Source organism: Neolamprologus multifasciatus, chromosome 3 (genome assembly GCF_963576455.1).
Source record: "Neolamprologus multifasciatus chromosome 3, fNeoMul1.2, whole genome shotgun sequence".
Lineage (NCBI taxonomy): Eukaryota > Metazoa > Chordata > Actinopteri > Cichliformes > Cichlidae > Neolamprologus > Neolamprologus multifasciatus.
Genome location: NC_140441.1, coordinates 32,406,866 through 32,424,665, shown reverse-complemented (window position 1 = coordinate 32,424,665; position 17,800 = coordinate 32,406,866). Strand labels below are relative to the sequence as shown.

Genomic DNA, 17,800 nt, shown 5'->3' with positions numbered 1-17,800 from the left:
CGGTATGAAGGTATGTTATAAATGTGAAAAACTATACAGACATATTAAATTAAAAAAAAAACTAATGGAAGCTGGATTCTCAATACATATTAAAAAGAGAATTTCTCCTGTTTAGAAACCTAGAGTGCAATGCCTTATCCCCTTTTGAGCCCTGTGATGGATGTTTTCCTTTCTTTCTACACTTGTTTTCCTTTACCTATTCGGAACCATGATAACGGGGTTCTTGCTGATCGGAGCTGGCATGGCCCTGACTTATCGGAGAAATAAGAGAGCGGAACCGGCTGTTCAAACCCCCCCAAAGCTGTCCGCTGGAATCGAAGCGACGGGACGAGTCGCGACCTCTCACAACGAACGCAGCATGGTTAACACCTTGGAGACGCTTACAGCTGCTGTGAAGGCTCAAAACAACACCATTGAGCGTATGGTGGGATACATCAGAGAGGGCCCTGCTCAAAATGACAACCTTGAGCGAAAGTTGGATCACATCACAGAACGGATCACTGCAGTTGTGAGGTCTCAGAATCAAAAGAATGATAACACCACGGATCAGAAGTTTGATACCATCATGGGGAGGCTCGCGGCTCTCCAACGGGAGATCGAGAGACCGGTATCAGAGTGTTAAAAGATCAGCTTTGAAAATTCTCAATAAATCAACAAATTCGGGATCAAAATGCAGACACCACCACGGCGCCAGCTGCACAGGCCCAAGGCTGAAGCCGGACAAACACTCCCTGATAACGACTGTGTGATGACTATTCTCCCCATCCCATGCAAGGCCACCTGGATTGGCTGGAGGACTGTTTACTTAGCCTGATAGGGCGAAGGACACTGTCTCAGCTGAACTACGGACACGCACACACACACACTTACACTGATAAGCACTCACTCATCTCCCCTTCCCTTTCCAACGCCTTCGATGTTTGTTACCTCCTGGGAACACGAGGCGGGTCTGGGCCCGCGCTGGCGAGTCGGCGCAGTGGCAGGATGTCTGCTGTGTTGCCTGGGATTACTCCTCATCCCCCTACCCAACCCTGTGGCTTGTTATGTCTTCATAATGTTGTGCTGTGAACATTCATGTGCTTTTTTGTGCAGAGGAGTTTTTTTGTTTCCTGTTCTCGTGCTGTCCTACCATGGAAGCACAGCATGAGTAGGGGTCTCTTTTTTTCCTCTTGTACCTTCCCATTGTGTGTACATTTCAGTGTTTTTTCCGTAACTGCCGATCTCCGACTTGTAACCCCCATGTAATGTCTGTGTTATGTGTGTAAGGTCGGGGGGGGGGGGGGGTCTCATTTTACTGCGGGGCAACCTGTATGTGACAAATAAATTCTGATTCTGTTCTTTGTTCCCAAAATGTGAAAGGTAAAAGTGGTTTATATTGGGACAAAATGTTATTGACACACTATGTTGTACTCCACTTCTTGAAAATAAAGAATTTTCACACAAAAAAAGAAAATGTTTTGCTACAAAAATGGTGAAAAAATGCAATTAACTACAGAAGAGAGACATATTAGAGTGTTAGAGCTGTGCAGAGTGGTGCAGTCGTGTGTCAGGAGGGTGAACAATAGTGGGCTGAGAACAGCCCAGAGGAGCTCCTGTGCTCAGCCTGATGGTGCTGGAGATGTTGTCGCCGATTCAAACGGACTGAGGCCTCTCTGACAGGACATGTAGTATCCAGTTGCAGAGACAGGTGCTCAGTCCCAACTTGCTGAGTTTGTCAAACAGTTTTTGAGGATAATAGTGTTGAATGCTGAGCTAAAGTCTATGATCAGCATTCTTACGTCTGTCTTGTCCAGGTGGAAGAGGGAGAGGTGAAGAGCAGTGGAAAAAGCATCCTCAGTCGACCTGTTCGGCCGGTATGCAAACTGCAGCGGATCCAGTGAGCAGGGGAGGTTGCTCTTTACATGTGCCATGACAAGTCTCATGAAGCACTTCATGATGATGGGGCTCAAGGCAATGGGACAATAGTCATTTAGGCAGGATACTGAGGTTTTCTTTGGCACCAAGATGATGGTGGTGGACTTGAAGTACACGGGGACGATCATCTGGCTCAGTGAAGAGTTGAAGATATCTGTGAAGACATCAGCCAGCTGATCAGCGCAGTTTCTCAGCACACGACCCGGGATGTTGTCTGGTCCAACAGCTTTCCGTCGGTTGACCTTTTTAAAAGTTCTTATCAGGTCGGCTGCAGGCAGAGAGATGGTCTGGTCAGTGGTGGGGAGCGTGGCTTTCTTCACTCACGTGTTGTTCAGCACATCAAACCGTGTGTAGAACCTAATCAGCTCCTCAGGGAGTGTGGTATCTCCGTCACAGCTGCTTGGTGCGGGCTTGTACTGTGTGACGGCCTAAATGGCCTGCCATAAACTGTGTGAGTCCTTTGTATTGTGTAAGTGGCTTTGGATCTTCTGGGCATGGATCTTTTGTACACCACTGAATAGGTGAAAGGATGGCTTCACAGTGTGTAGAATCAACTGTCAAACATGGAGGAGGAAGTGTGATAATATGGAGCTGTTTTGCTGGATACATGGTCAGTGATTCGTAAAGAGTGAGGGGCACCCTGAACCACAAAGGCTACCACAGCATTCTGCAGTCCCATGCAATACCCTCTGGTAATTGCCAAATTGTTCTGCTGGAGGCTCCAGGCAGACAAACTGAGATGTTAAACACAAGGAACAAATGAAAAAAAAAAAAAAGCTAAGAGAGAGAAACCCTGTAAACAGTTATATAGTTAGGCAACCAATGTAGTTATAATGTACTCACTCTGGATCCCCTCACAGAATAACCCGACCTAATGATCCACCAGCGGAGAAGGAGACACGTGGGCTTTGTAGTTGGAGTAGGACTAGTAGAGACAGTGGGCTATCTGACCTCCCAGCATGTTACTGGCTACCTTGCAGAGAGAACAAGCTGTGTGAGCTACGAGAGCGTATATCTTTCCAATCATGCATCAGAAACAGGCTGTATCCCAATTCAGGGTCTGCAGCCTTAAAGTTCGCAGCCTCAACGGTCCTCAAGGGCCACATACTCAAAGACCGCTAAGGCCGGAAGTGTGAGGCTTGTGAAATGGGACGGTCTAGCCTCCGTCGCGCTGCCCAGGTTGCCTAGCAACCATGATAGCTGGAAACGTGTGGTTGACAGAAATGAAGGAGAACATATTTTGTTCGCTTGTTTGTTTCTACATGAGCGTTGTGTGATTTAATAAGTATCTGAGGCTGAGACCACAGGACTGTAAAACATGGTTGTTGGCCTTCATATCTGTACTGAACAGTCATATAAGATTAGCTAGTAAATAACAAATAGTTAATGTTGTTCATGAGACTAAAGTCAGTGTAAATATGATATGGCCAATATTATAGTTATTATACTAATCATTATTAGTTATTACAGCAGTGAGTTTGAACTCTCAAATCAAATCACTTCTATTGTCACATCACATGTGCAGGTACACTGGTACAGCACAGAGTGAACTCTGTGTCAAATACTGAGCTTCAGTAAAGATTCAAGTTGCAGCTATTCATATGTCCTATCACCTTAAATCTTCACTCAAAGACACTCAAGTATCTTTGACAGTGTATATATAGATGTATTATATATAAGAGACAAATGTTGTTCCTTCAGTATGTTGGCATTATTACATTTGGTAAAGTAAGCATTACATATATGTATAAAAAGAAAATGTACGAGCTGTGATAACTGTGTCTGATAGAATGAAGAGTAGACTGATATATTAAATATTCCTTTATTGGGTGAGAAAATCAGACCATGTCATAACTGCTTTAAGTCATACAGAATAGATATCAGAGCCTTAAACAGGCTGACATCTGCTAAATGGGTCAAACTGGGCAGAAAGTCTACAAACACATAACATCCTTATAGAATATGATGTAACACTATAGATCAACTTACCTCAGAATATATAAAGCATATAAACAATTACAACAATATGATGCAACAAACACAGCAGTGCTACTAATCCAAAATACTCAATCAATCAATCAATCAATCAATCTTTATTTATAAAGCACTTTTCATACAAAAAAAATGTAGCACAAAGTGCTTTACATGGTTAAAAGCAGCCCACCCCACCCCGCCCTCCAACTCACTCCCCACACATTCATTAACATAAGCGATGTGAATACAGACATATTCCCCCCCCCACCACCACCACCACACACACACACACGCGCACACTTAAAAAATAAAATTGGACTGGGTACGCATGAGCCAAGTGAGGAAACACTATCACGGGGAGCCGTCTGCACCGGAAGCCGGTCACAGACCGCAGCCTCCAGGCTGGGCACACAGCAGAGGGGAGGCAAAGAAGCCCCCCAGCCAGGCTGAGAGGACCCCCAGAGCCCCAGCAGCCACGGTCGATCACAGCCCCGGTGCAGAGAGCGCCCTCCGAGGAAACACTGGAGATATGACACAATAGGATATATACTGGGTAAAAAGATAAAATAAATAAGAACGGGATACAATATAAATATAAATATAAATAGAGTAAGAAGATTAAAAAATGAATAAGAATAAAATCAATAAATATTAGGTAAAACCTAAATTAACAATAGAATAACAGGATAGAATAAATAAGCGTAAAATAAATAAACGTTAAGTAAAAGCCAAATTAAAAAGGTGGGTCTTGAGCCTGTTCTTAAAAACATGTACGTTCTCTGTGGCCCTGAGCTCCTCCGGCAGGCTGTTCCACAGACGAGGACCATACCACTGAAAAGCTGCCTCTCCGTGAGTATGTGTCCTGACTTTAGGGACAATCAAAAGGCCAGTACCAGAGGACCTCAAGGTCCGCGAGGGTTCATATGGTAAAAGCAGATCTGAAAGATAAGAAGGCCCAAGACCATTAAGACATTTAAAAACCAATAAAAGAACTTTAAAATCAATCCTGAAACACACAGGGAGCCAGTGCAGCGATTCTAAAACCGGTGTAATGTGGGCCCGCCCTCTCGTCTTCGTCAGCACACAAGCTGCAGAGTTTTGTAAAAGTTGTAAAGTTGAAATATTCTTTTTAGGAAGACCAGAGAGCAGGGCATTACAGTAATCAATGCGACTGGTAATAAAAGCATGCATCAACATCTCCGTGTTGGCCCGAGAGAGAATAGGGCGGACTCTGGCTATATTTTTTAGATGATAAAATCCAATTTTGGTTACATGTTTAATATGTGGGATAAAACCAAGCTCAGAGTCAAAAACAACACCCAGGTTTTTCACTTGTAGCGAAGGACATAGTGAAAATGCATGTAATTTAGACAGGAGTTTCCCTCTCTGAGCCTCAGGACCGACGATTAAAACTTCAGTTTTGTCCTGGTTAGCTGTAAAAAGTTTTCTGCCATCCAAGATCTTATATCTAAAATACAGTTAAAAAGGGCATCCATTGGTCTGGTGTCATCAGGAGACACGGAAATGTACAGCTGAGTGTCATCAGCGTAACTGTGAAAGTTCACTCCATGCCTCCTGATGACACCGCCGAGAGGGAGCATATACAAATTAAAAAGTACAGGGCCTAAAACTGACCCTTGAGGCACACCACATGTCATTTTATGGATCTTAGAGGAGCATGTATCCATACTCACCATAAAAGTTCTGTCTGAGAGATAGGAAGTGAACCAGAACAGCACCAGAGAGGCCCACCATGTGTTTCAGTCTGTTTAAGAGAATAGCGTGGTCTACTGTATCAAAGGCTGCGCTTAGATCCAGTAGCACCAGGACTGAGAGCTTTTGGGAGTCCTAAGATCATTTAAAACCTTTAGGAGAGCAGTCTCTGTGCTGTGGGTCACCTTAAATCCAGACTGGAATATCTCCAGGATCTGTCTATCACTCAAAAAGTCATTAATCTGAGTAAAAACAAGTTTTTCTAAAATTTTACTTAAAAATGGTAAGTTGGATACAGGTCTGTAGTTATTAAAATCATTACAATCCAAATTGCTCTTCTTCAGAAGGGGCCTCACCACCGCCGTTTTAAAGGCAGCAGGGAAGACACCCAACTGAAGAGAGCAATTCATCATGTATAAAAGCTCAGCTTCAAAAAAATCCATAAAGTGTTTTAAAGAGTGAAGAAGGGATTGGATCTAAAAGACATGTGGTGGGTCTCACTGTGGAGAAAACTTTCTCAAGGTTCTCAGCATTAACCAGGACAAAGCTGTCCAGTGTCTCCTTGGGTACAATCGAGTCCTCAGATGTGTTTAAAATCATATCGCGAGAAGATAAAATATCAGATCTGATGGCGCTGACTTTTCCCCTGAAGTGGTCTGCAAACTGCTCACAGAGCGAGTCTGTGGGGGTTCTGTGGGAGCTGTTAAAATCAGGGTTACATAAATGATCTATGGTAGAAAAGAGGACCTTGGGATTATTTTTGTTATTACTGATTATTTTGGCAAAGTATGAATTTCTTGAATTCCTTAATGTATTATTGTACATTTTAAGTTGCTCGCAAAATATTTGATGGTTGATTGTATTTTTATTTTTCCTCCATCTCCTTTCTGCTGCCCTGCAATTTCTTTTGAATTTTTTGACTTCTTCGTTTCTCCAGGGTGATGCATGTTTTACGTTAATCTTTTTGGTGGTAAGTGGAGCAACGGAGTCAAGGCTTTTCTTCAGTTTGCTGTTAAAATGACTAAAAATAAAATCACAGGGTGCAGGTAAAATCACAGGGGGGCATTCGTCTAAAACCCTGGTAAAATTTGCAGCCACTTCAGAGGTTAGATAGCGCCTCCTCACAGTTCGCACTGAGGTCTCCCGCTGAATAAAACCGGTGATGTTAAAAAACACACAGTAGTGGTCAGAGACAGCCAAGTCAACAACAGAGGACACACTGGCGGACAGCCCATGGGTGATGACCAGGTCCAGGGTGTGTCCTCTGTTGTGAGTCGGCTGCGTGACGTGCTGGGTAAAATCCAAACAGTGAAGAATGTTTAAGAATTCTTTTGATGCAGGGCCAGAAGGATTATCTATGTGCAGGTTAAAATCACCGGTTAAAATTATCATATTATATTTTGAATGTATGTTTGTTAAAAATTCTGAGAATTCCTTGATAAAAGCAGCACTGTCTTTAGGTGGTCTATAAATTGTGACAGATAAAACTGGAGGGCTGCTGAAAACAATAGCATGGAATTCGAAAGTGGTAAAATGATCAAATAAAATTTGTTTGGAGGTGAGTGTGTTGTTGGCTAAAGATGCAGTCCCACCACCTCTCTTACCACTTCTAATAGAAAAAGAGAAATTAAAATTTGGTGGGGAGGCCTCAGTGAGAACAACTGGTGCATCCGAACCCAGCCATGTTTCAGTTAAAAATAAACAGTCAAGTTTATTATCTAAAATTAAATCATTAATAATAAAAGACTTGTTCAACAGAGAGCGGACATTTAAAAGTGCCATACTGATTGAGACCGGTGGATTTTTGACAACAGAGTTGACATTTTTGAAGAGGCCGGAGGTTATTAATGTTTTTGGAGTTACTGGATTTATGATAATTCTGTTGCTCTCTGTTTGTGATTATGACGGGTATTGTGTTGACTGTGGGAGAGAAAGGTCCGAGTCCAGAGTTTTGTGTATTACTGTTAAAAGTGGAACAAATATAGGAGCTGGGACCAGGGGAACATCAGTCAGTGACAGACAGATCAGCAGGTAATGTCGGTTTGGGGTAGTGACAGGGCGGTGTGCGGGAGTGCTGTACGCCAAATGCCAAATTGGCGGACAGCAAACGGCGTCCCCAGGCGTTGAGGTGGAGCCCGTCTGCTCCAAAAAGATGCCTCCTCTCCCAGAAGGCATCAAAATTGTTAATAAAACCCACGCCATGGGAGACACAGGCGGAGAAAAGCCAGGTGTTAAGGCTGAGCAGCCGGCTGAAACGGCCTATCCCTCTGCCACAGGTGGGGGTGGGCCCGAAGATAAAAGCACTCACCTGCAACTGACCAAGGAGGCTGAAGAGTTGGAGGAAGTCCAGCTTCAGCAGCTCAGATTGGAACAGGAACGTGTCCCCCTTTTGACCAAGAGCCTCTCGAACCTCGTTGGTCTGGTGTTCCTGGATTTCCGCCAACCCCTTCATGGTTATTGCTGTGTTTATGGGATCCATCCTTTTGAGGTGACTAGCTGGAGCCCAAAATGCCATGACACTTGAACCCAGTTGGTGTTTCAGCAGGTCACTGTGTCTGTCTCTGCTGCGAAGGATCCTCGTATACCTGTGACCTTGTCTGGTGTCTGTTCCTTTCTCTGTAAGAGACAGAAAACCAAAACACCTCTCTTCCTAGCTCTAATAATCTAATGTTGTTATCTACTGATCTTTTGGTGGTTCAGAATTGGTTTAGAATATTCAGAATGTCCCAAGGACTTATCCTAATTATAATGTATGTGTGTGTAAGCGTGTTTGCATTTAGCCCGCTGCACTCAAGGCATTTCCTACACTTTATCAGTCCGGACCATCACGCCGAACGAAGCTTATGACCTTCAAAAGACCGAGTGCCAACTCATTATAAGCACATTTGCAAGGTGTGTATGAAAATGATTAAAACCACTCATTCTAATAAAAGACATCAAAAACAAAAACAAATTAGCCATTTTTATTCTAACATGTGGCATCTGTTCAACTCCTGGCTCCGCCCAGAGCCTGCGTCTTCACAATTGTCTACAAACAAAACCTGTATTAATATGAACTTCACTTCAATATGTAGTTGTTGGCTACTTTTGACACAGCAAAGGAACATTCTCTCCTTCCCCAGGACAGGCACTGACTCCCACTTATCTCCTCGAGCCAACTGTCCCTTATTGAGACACAACATTCCAGCTATAAGGTTCTGCCGATTGTTAAGTTGATCTGTGTGTAATGCCCTGAATCAGGTATGTAATATTAAATGAATGTTGTTTAATCAACGGCCACTACTTAAAACTTAACAAAAAATATAACTGAATAAAAGATCACAAAGAATAACATGATATCAGTGTTATGTAAGCGCGTGCGGCCTTATATGCTGAAGTCAGTCCACTCCATAGATCAGCCAGACATCGCGCTGACTGTAACTTTTAACCTTTATTAGCTTGAGCACAACTCTATAATGAGCAACAAACTGCAATATGTATAAAGATGATCATGGTTACACCTGCAATGAAGGATCATATGATTATTCTGACACCTGTAAATAGAAGATTAACATGAGGTTATAACAATCACTGTAATGCAAATGTTAATGTAATGTCAATAGCTTCAATAAATGTTTAATGCAATGCTTGTTATATGATTCTGATGTAACAATAATGCTGATGCTAAAATAACAGTAAAACACCCCCTTTTTATCCCGTTTATAAACTTCACACATAAACGTTTATAAATGCCTCTTTTCAATTTTATTTCCCCCTGTTTTTCCCTTACTGACCACAGCAGGGGAATCTATGTTTTGATTCAGCCATGAATCCAGCTCACCTGATTCATCACTGAGCCCCACCGTCACTGGCATCTGACAGGGTGCATTATTCTTCCTTTAATGTCACTATTTTCAATCTGTTAATTAGAGTGCTTAAACATGAAGTAGACTATGTCCACAACAAGTCAATACAGCTGTAAATGTTGCCAATTATCAATCTATTACCAATCAATAACAAAAGATAGCTTTTATTTTATGCATGCTTTTAGTCAACCACTCACCCAGAGGATCTCCAACCCCAGAAAATTCCTTCTCCTCATTTAATGAGTCTGTCCTCCTTCCATGCCCTGGTAACTGGTCCATCCAGAGCCATATCATCTTGAAATATACATACAACAAGCCAAACCACACCTTGGTCACACCAACCCTTTTCCGCCCTGAAGATGTCCAACGCCATCTTAGTCTGGACTGTCAAAGGTGACTTTAATGCTGACTGTTCCGACAATCCATTTGATAACATTTCCTGGTCAGATTAGCCAATCTCTGCACACTGGAATAAACATAATCAACATGATCAACATTTTTCCTGCGTGTTATTTCACCATCTTATCAATTCCAACGCTCCATCCTTATGTGGTTTGCTACATTATGTTTATCTAGAACTCCACTCTGTCTCTAAATGTTTGAAGAGTTTTTCATGTTTGGGGTCAAGTTTTATGAATTTGACCATACGCGAAATTAATGGTGTTATCACCCCCATCGGGGCTTACCTTTCCCACTTCTGATGATATTCCTCCCTATTTTTTGCAAGTACCCCCTTTTGGTGGCGAGAAACTGTTGGTGTGGTCAAGTGGGTGCTGTAAAAACAAAAGCTCAGGACAGAACAGTTATCAGTCATGTACTTCATACAAAATTAGCATATATTGAATTTCATATTGATCCTCTGAGTGTAATGGTACATTTTAATTTTAATTTATCAAAACTAAACACAATAATTTTTCTTTACTTTGCTCTTGTTCTTGTGCAGCACCACATCTCAGCACATGCCCCTGTCGGTTCTATCCTACTTTTCTAAATTATTGACTATTTCAATGGAGAACCTAAATGACAAGGACCAGTGTTTGTCTTTACATATCTCTATTTTGAATGTGACAAGTCTATCATTCCCCTGTTATTCATAGACATCAATAGAGTTTTTTGGCTTTTTTTTTTTCCTCTATAAAAGTTAATTGACTTTTTACAGTGGCCTGCTATGGTTAATAATAACATGTTCAGTCATGAGTGAAATCAAAGCTTTTCTTCACTTTAGCATTTAACATTCCCAACAATATAATGTGATACATTAATCGAAACACAGCTAATAAAACACAATTTTCTTAATGCAAACATCAGTAACTCAAAATTAGCAACCAAAGGGTTAAGTCTGCAGTTCACACTCATGTGAAGCTACAGCCTCCCCCTTTAGTCTCTGTCATCCTTCTGTTCCTGCAAAAACAAAACAATGCAAGACAAAACATCCACCCTTCTTTTACAGGCTGGGTGAATTGTTTGTGGACATTTACTAATCCTAAAGTCGGTACCGTTTTTGTCTCAGTATCAAGTCAGTTAAAACTTTTCGTCGTCAGTCCATCACAGTCCAGTCACATGCATACATTCACACACATTCATACCAGATATTGCTGATAATGGAGTCTCACGCGCAACCTATTCGAGCCTCCATCACCAGCAAGATGACGTCATCATTTTAAAGGAAAACAGTTCCTTGTTTTTTTTTGGACTGGATTGACTCGCTGCAATCCTTTTAGGCTCAGGACTTCTAATGTGATCAATGTCCCATATAAGTGAATTTCTCCCAAGCCCATTATAATCATGGAGAAAAATACTTTGCAGCTGTTTTCAGTAAGAATGTTTTATAGCGCTTTAAAGTTCTCTCAGGCCTGGATTAAAGAGCTGATTTATTAAATCAGGAACTCACAAAATACCAAAATATCACCACCGGTGGATCACACCTCTCAGATGTTCTTATTTCAGTGCACTGTAACAAAAGCAAAAACAAACGTAACCAATGAAATACTCATATAATAACCAATACTGGGGCCCGTTGCAAACATGTCCAAGCATAAAACCATCTTTCTCTCTCTTAGAGAAAGAAAACAATCCAAACCTCACTGATAAAATCAACCTAATGTTAAGCAAAACCCAAAATTAACCAACGCTCCACCAGAAAGTTTTTCTCCCTGCCGGGACAATATTGTGTAGGAATACTGGTACCGTAACTCCTTTTTGCACTGACAAAAAACATGTTGGATTTACTTGATTCAATAGTGGACACTGGTTGCACACAAATGTTTTGCTTTGGCAGAAACTTAAACAATTGAGTTAAATCAACACAACCTTTTCATATTCAGTAAACCTGTGCATTTTGTGTTCATAAAACATGATTGAAACATGTTCAGATGGAGTAAGTTGAGCTCCTGGAATATTTTAATCCTTCACGATTTTGTCAGTTTATTTCAACACTATTCAATAACTTTTATCCAAATACTACTTGGTCACTTGAATACTACATATTATCTTCATATTGCATATGGTTCAAAAAAAAGTCTAGATCCTGGTTACCATAAAAATTGAATGGGTCTACAACAGCTACCATCCTCCTATCTTTATCCTGGTTGCAGCAGGGCTGGGAAATAACCCTGAAGTGATAGGTTATGAGGCAGGGTGCACCCCGGACAGGTCAACAGTCTATCACATAGAAACAAACAACCATTTACACTTACATTCCCGGATAATTTAGAATCATCAATTAACCTAGCTCTAACAGCTGCATGACTTTTCACTGTGGCCGGAAACCAGAATACCCAGAGAGAAACCACTGCAAACTAGCCAGACTGTGGACTTGCACCCAGGACCTTCTTACTGTGGAGCAACAGCACTAACCAGCATGCCAACAATGTAGGAAATACAGGAAAGCTATGATTTCCTGTATTTGATGCAGAATTATTTTGTTCTTGCCCTTGACAGGTTAATCCACAATAAATAGCAATAGCATGCATGCGGTGTGTGTGTCGTTGTCTGCCTCTTATAACTCCAGTGATTTTCCTGCAGTTTGAAATCTTATGCGGTCTTGTGAATTCCGTGAGTTCAGCAACTAACCACTCTTACTAGATTGTATCGTGTCATCTCAATGAGAACAAATTGAGTTGTTGAATTTCGTACAGATCTTTAAAGCCTGAGGCAATTGTGTTAAATACACGCGAGATGCTTATGTAAATCCAAGGGCTGGCCCCCTTCTTTTTTTTCAGTGTGTTCCTCCTTCCATTAAATCTCAATTACAAAAATGTGGCGCTCCGAAAAACTCACACCGTTAATTCATCATTTTCACTCTGTACCACTGCTCCTTATCAGGCTGTGTGAAGCACAGTAAACAATTCAGTCGAGGCCTTGAGCCATAAACAGACATCACTCACAGACATTGTTTTCATAACCAAACTGCTTTAGACCCTGTCCCCTAAATCTACACAAATGCCCTCTGGGTGCCATGAAATGCATTTAACCAATAAACAATCAATGGCTTCTTGTTGTTGTAACAGATTCTGTATTTGGACGTTTGTGTGCAGCATTTTGCGTATCAGCATAAGCATTTGTTAGTAAAACATTCTTCATTGCATCAGCGTATGTGTGTATCACTCTTCATTGCACAAGCGTGTGTATGTGTGTGTGTGTGTGGATCACTTCTCAGTGAATTGAGTCAGCATTTCGATTTGTGTGCGTGTGTGTGTGTCATTTCTCAGTGAATTGAATCAGCATTTCGATTTATGTGCGTGTGTGTGTCATTTCTCAGTGAATTGAGTCAGCATTTCGATTTGTGTGCGTGTGTGTGTGTCATTTCTCAGTCAATCAACGAGTGCATATGTGTTCATATGTGTGTTTCTCTTCATTCTGAGTGTATGTAGATGTGTGTGTTTGTGCGTGTTTGTGTTCATCACTTTCCTGTTCTGGTGTTCTGGGTAAACCACAGCCTGAAGCCCCTGGGGTCCTGCCCTCCTCCTTTTCAGTCCGTTTGCGTCCATTGGTGCTGCTGCCCAAAGTTCTGTCCATACTGGTTCTGGCCCCAATTGAGGCAGTCCTTTTCTCCAGTGTCCTGCATTTTCTCCTTGTCCAGCTCCTCCTTAACTTGACCCTTTTGCTTCTGTAGCTCCTTCAGGGTTTGCTCCTGCTGTTGGAGCTTCTCGTCAGGTTTGGCGACCTCCTGCTCCAGCAAGCTCCGGCCTGATTTCAAGTCCTGTATCTGGGACTCTAAGCCTGACTGATGGGTTCAATTAGCAGCCAGCTCCTCCTGAGCCATGCTCAGTTTCTGCTACTGAGGGCAGAAACCTCAGAGTCTTTTCCGTACACGTCAGATTGAAGTTTATTGATGTTTTCCTTGCTTTGCTCCACGGCCTTCTGCAGCTCTGCTGTCCGGCTCTTCTCAGAGGTCAGCTCCTGGCCGAGCTCCGACACCTGTGCCTTCAGCTTATGTTCTTCTGGTGCTTTTGTCCATTCTGAGGTGCCTCCTGACCTCAGTTACTCCTCCTGTCTCTGGCACGCCCTTTTTGCTGCCCGATCATCCGTGTTGGTCCGTCACTGTCCTGCACAGTTTTAATGCAGAGTTGTTAAGGTCAGCATTCTTTTGCTCGGCCTCACTTTTCATCCGGGCTTAATAGGCGTCTCGTCACAGCTCTGTCAGCTGAAGCTGTCTGGAAATCTCCCCCGTGTAGTGAAACGGGCCTTGGATTTAACGGTCTCCGTCTCCGCTGCATGAGATCGTTTTCCTGCAGCACTGTTGACATTTTCAGGTTATTGTTGTGGGTCCAGCTGCTGTAGCATTTGGCCAGGGTCACATCAAAGATGGTAGAGGGGAGAGCCAAGATGGTAACGGGGAGAGCAAAGATGGTAGAGGGGAGAGCAGGAGTCCAGGTCAGCCTCGGCTTTCCGGGCCGACAAAGCAGCCTGTAATTAAGCATAAAGAGAAAAAAACAAAACAAAACAAAAACAGACGAACAGGAAAATGATGTTGTTTTGGCTGTGTTATTTAGAGAGGGGAGAAACACCGGGCCAGGCCCTGTGTCAGCCTTCTCCCCCCCCTTTTTTTTGTTTTTTTCTCACTATATAATCAACTCATAACCCACCAAGTTGACAGGACAACACAGGTACATGTTAAAATTCTTAAAATCATGTTTAAAGGCCCAAAAAAGGAATGTTCCTTCATTCAGTAATCACTTGTATTAATCAATCAGCAGAAAACCTGTCACAATTTGACTCTTTTAACCACTAAATTTGTTGTTTCATCACTGGTTTGTCATACCAGTGTCTTTCTTTTTGAAGTTAAGTTGTTGTCCTGCAACCCAGAAAGTTTATTTGTTAGTAGTGGATAAACTTAATCATTTAACAACAGGTGTATGTTAAGTTTCGCTGCTTTAACCTTGCTGGAAAATCTTCACGTGTTCATGAATGTAAGCTGTTTCTTCATTGCGTGTGTGTGCGTTTGTGGGTGGGTTATTTTAACTTTTTTCTCAAACAAGGCCTTTCTCATACATTTCACTAGTTGTGTGTGTGTTTTTAATTTGTTTCCCAAATTTTGATTTCCCACCTTAAATAACAGCATTCCATGTCTTCAGCCAGGAATTAGAGCTTGCTTGTGAGATTCATGGACACATGGTGCCAAAAACAATTCAGCAAAAAACTTGCCTGAAAATTTCCAGTGATGGTAACCGATCACTGGAGGAGAAGATGTCCTTTAGGCTTCTTTTTAGGGTGGGGACAAAGTGAGAGGTCAAGCTGTAAAATTTTAAGCCAGAGCTTGGCCTGTCTGTCGTCCCAATTCTGTTGATATATCCTTTTGCCGCTGTACTCAGGTCTCCAGGTTGAGAGAAATCTGTATTAACACACTAAAACATTCATTTACTATTTTTTTTCTTTTCTGAAAACATCCATTCGCTTCATCTGCCTAGATTTTACTCTCTCTCTCTCTCTCTTGGTGCATAGTTCACACAGTCAGGCAGCTGCCTTTTATGGGCATGCAGATTTCCCGTCACACACACACACAGCTACTCACCCCCAGCAGTTGCAAAGCCGTCTCCACGTTCTCTCTCCACACTCTCAGCCACAATTCTCCGCTCCTCAATATGAATGTATAAAACCAGTAATAATTATCCCTAGAAACACACACCTTCAAAAAAATTCACTGTATTTAGTCATTTATTCGTACTCAATGTGACAAATGCAATTCATGTAAAGAAGATCCCCTATAGGTGAAATTTCAATTCGGCACGACCCCGAAATAAGCATGCCTTTTATCTAAATAAAATGAAATTACTACACCACATCTAGTGCTGAAATTCGTGCTTGATCACACCCTATATTATGATAAAACCAACAGTAAATCAAATGTAATTTCTTATATTATTGAACTGAAACAAGAACCACTTAAAAATCTTATAAATCCTGCTTTACACCACAAAACTGAAACAAATCACCCCAGTATTTATCAGTCAATCTTACCCGCCTTGAAATTATTTATAATATTATAATCAGCAAACTCAGCGTCTTAATTACAGGCATGTATCATTGTTTGCAAATCATACTTATAAAACTCAATAACACGCTAAACAGGAAATGAAGTCCTCTGTGTGCTTCACAGCAGCCACCTCATTTGCATTTTCACACACCGTCTAAAAATAGCTCGCAGCGCTAGAGCGCACTGTCATCACACACAGCCTCCTCTCACACTCAACTCTCTATCTTATATTACAAAGACGTCTTATATTTACAATCACTCTCAGGCCTGACAGCTTTAGCGTCTACACAATTTTGACAAATTTAAGTTAACGGGTCCAACTGAAGAAAGTCCAACTTTTTTGTAATCAATTAACCAGTATCTGTCCAACAGTTTCTGGCCTCATCTCTAAAGTTCCTAACTCAATTTAAAAGTGTCCAACACCCAAGGTCCAACCTTTGCTGCCCAAAAAAGCACAGATACCGTTCCAAACGGTAAAGTGGTCCAACCACTAGTTATTCTGGAGTGCCCCAAGCGACCAGTGACCAACTGACTATCCCTCAAAGAGGACAAGGCCTAGGCGTCCCCGGCCTTGGCAAGCGTTACCTCTGAGCACTGTGCTTCCTAGCGGTCTAACCGCCGTTCTGAAATAATTTATAACACTTTGAAACAACAGTCAACACGCCAAAAAAAGAGTATGACTGACGCAGGTCCAACCTATGACCAATGGGGACTTTAACCCACTAAATGACCAATTCCCTATCAAGCTAAATTCATTCAGTAGTCCAACTGCTTTTTTTATCTCAGCAGTCCAACTGCTTTAACTTCACTCAGCAGTCCAACTGCTTTAAATCATCAGTACTGTCACTTTCAACGCTTGTTTATCATTACTTCAGCTTCAATTCTCATGAGATTTTTTTTCATCAAAATCAAAACAGACACCCACCGGCAACTTTTACCGAATAGACATTCAATTTTATCGTCCAATTCAGCACACTTCGGATAAAATCAACAGGCCTGTGCCTACCTCTTTTATAAAGGCGCCTGTCCACTCAGTTCGATTACCGGATAATGTCTGCCCGTCTGACCACCTCGGACCGTCCAAGCCTCCAACTTCCACCCCAATACCACAGGACGAGCCCCAAAACTGTCACGGATTCAATATTGGGGATGGATACAAGAGGAAAACCAAAATAACAACACTGGTCCGGCCGGGTTGAGTCAAACGATGATTTAATGAATACACGCGTGGGAGATGGACACCATACAGCAGACAGCATCAGATCTCAAAATGGTGGAGCATTGATCAAACTCTTATAGCCTCTAGTGGCCCCCACCTAATCATAAAAGCCTAAACATTCACATTCTTTCTCTCACACAGCGCCTAAGCTACAACCTTGGCTCCCTGTTTATCTGCTCCTGCTGAGATGGGGCAGAAAACCTCTCCAGTATGTTCTGTTCTCTTCTAATCAGACAAATAAGGCGATGACTTTCTGCGAACAGTATTTCTTCTCACTCAGCAGTATAATGCATCATAAAACAATATCATTCATTCACAATAAATCAGCAGTCTAATGTAACGCAAATCAGTTTACCAAATGTAATAGTTATCACCTTCTTCTAATTCAGGAGAATAATGCAAACTAAAACTACATAATAATTCACAATCTTTAATTAGGGGTCTAACATGGCATAAAATAATATTATAATCCAACAATACATATAAACATACATATATATACATACATACATACATACATATACACATACATACATACATACATATACATACATACATATATACATATACATACATACATACATATATGTATACATATACATACATACATATATGTATACATACAGTGGGGCAAAAAAGTATTTAGTCAGCCACCGATTG

At 41.8% G+C, this 17,800-nt stretch overlaps 1 long non-coding RNA gene across 1 annotated transcript in view; it reads right to left on the bottom strand.

The window, feature by feature from the left end:
* LOC146522611 (uncharacterized) overlaps positions 1-17,800 on the bottom strand; it is a 110,701-nt gene that overhangs the window by 85,510 nt on the left and 7,391 nt on the right. The window lies entirely within an intron of this gene.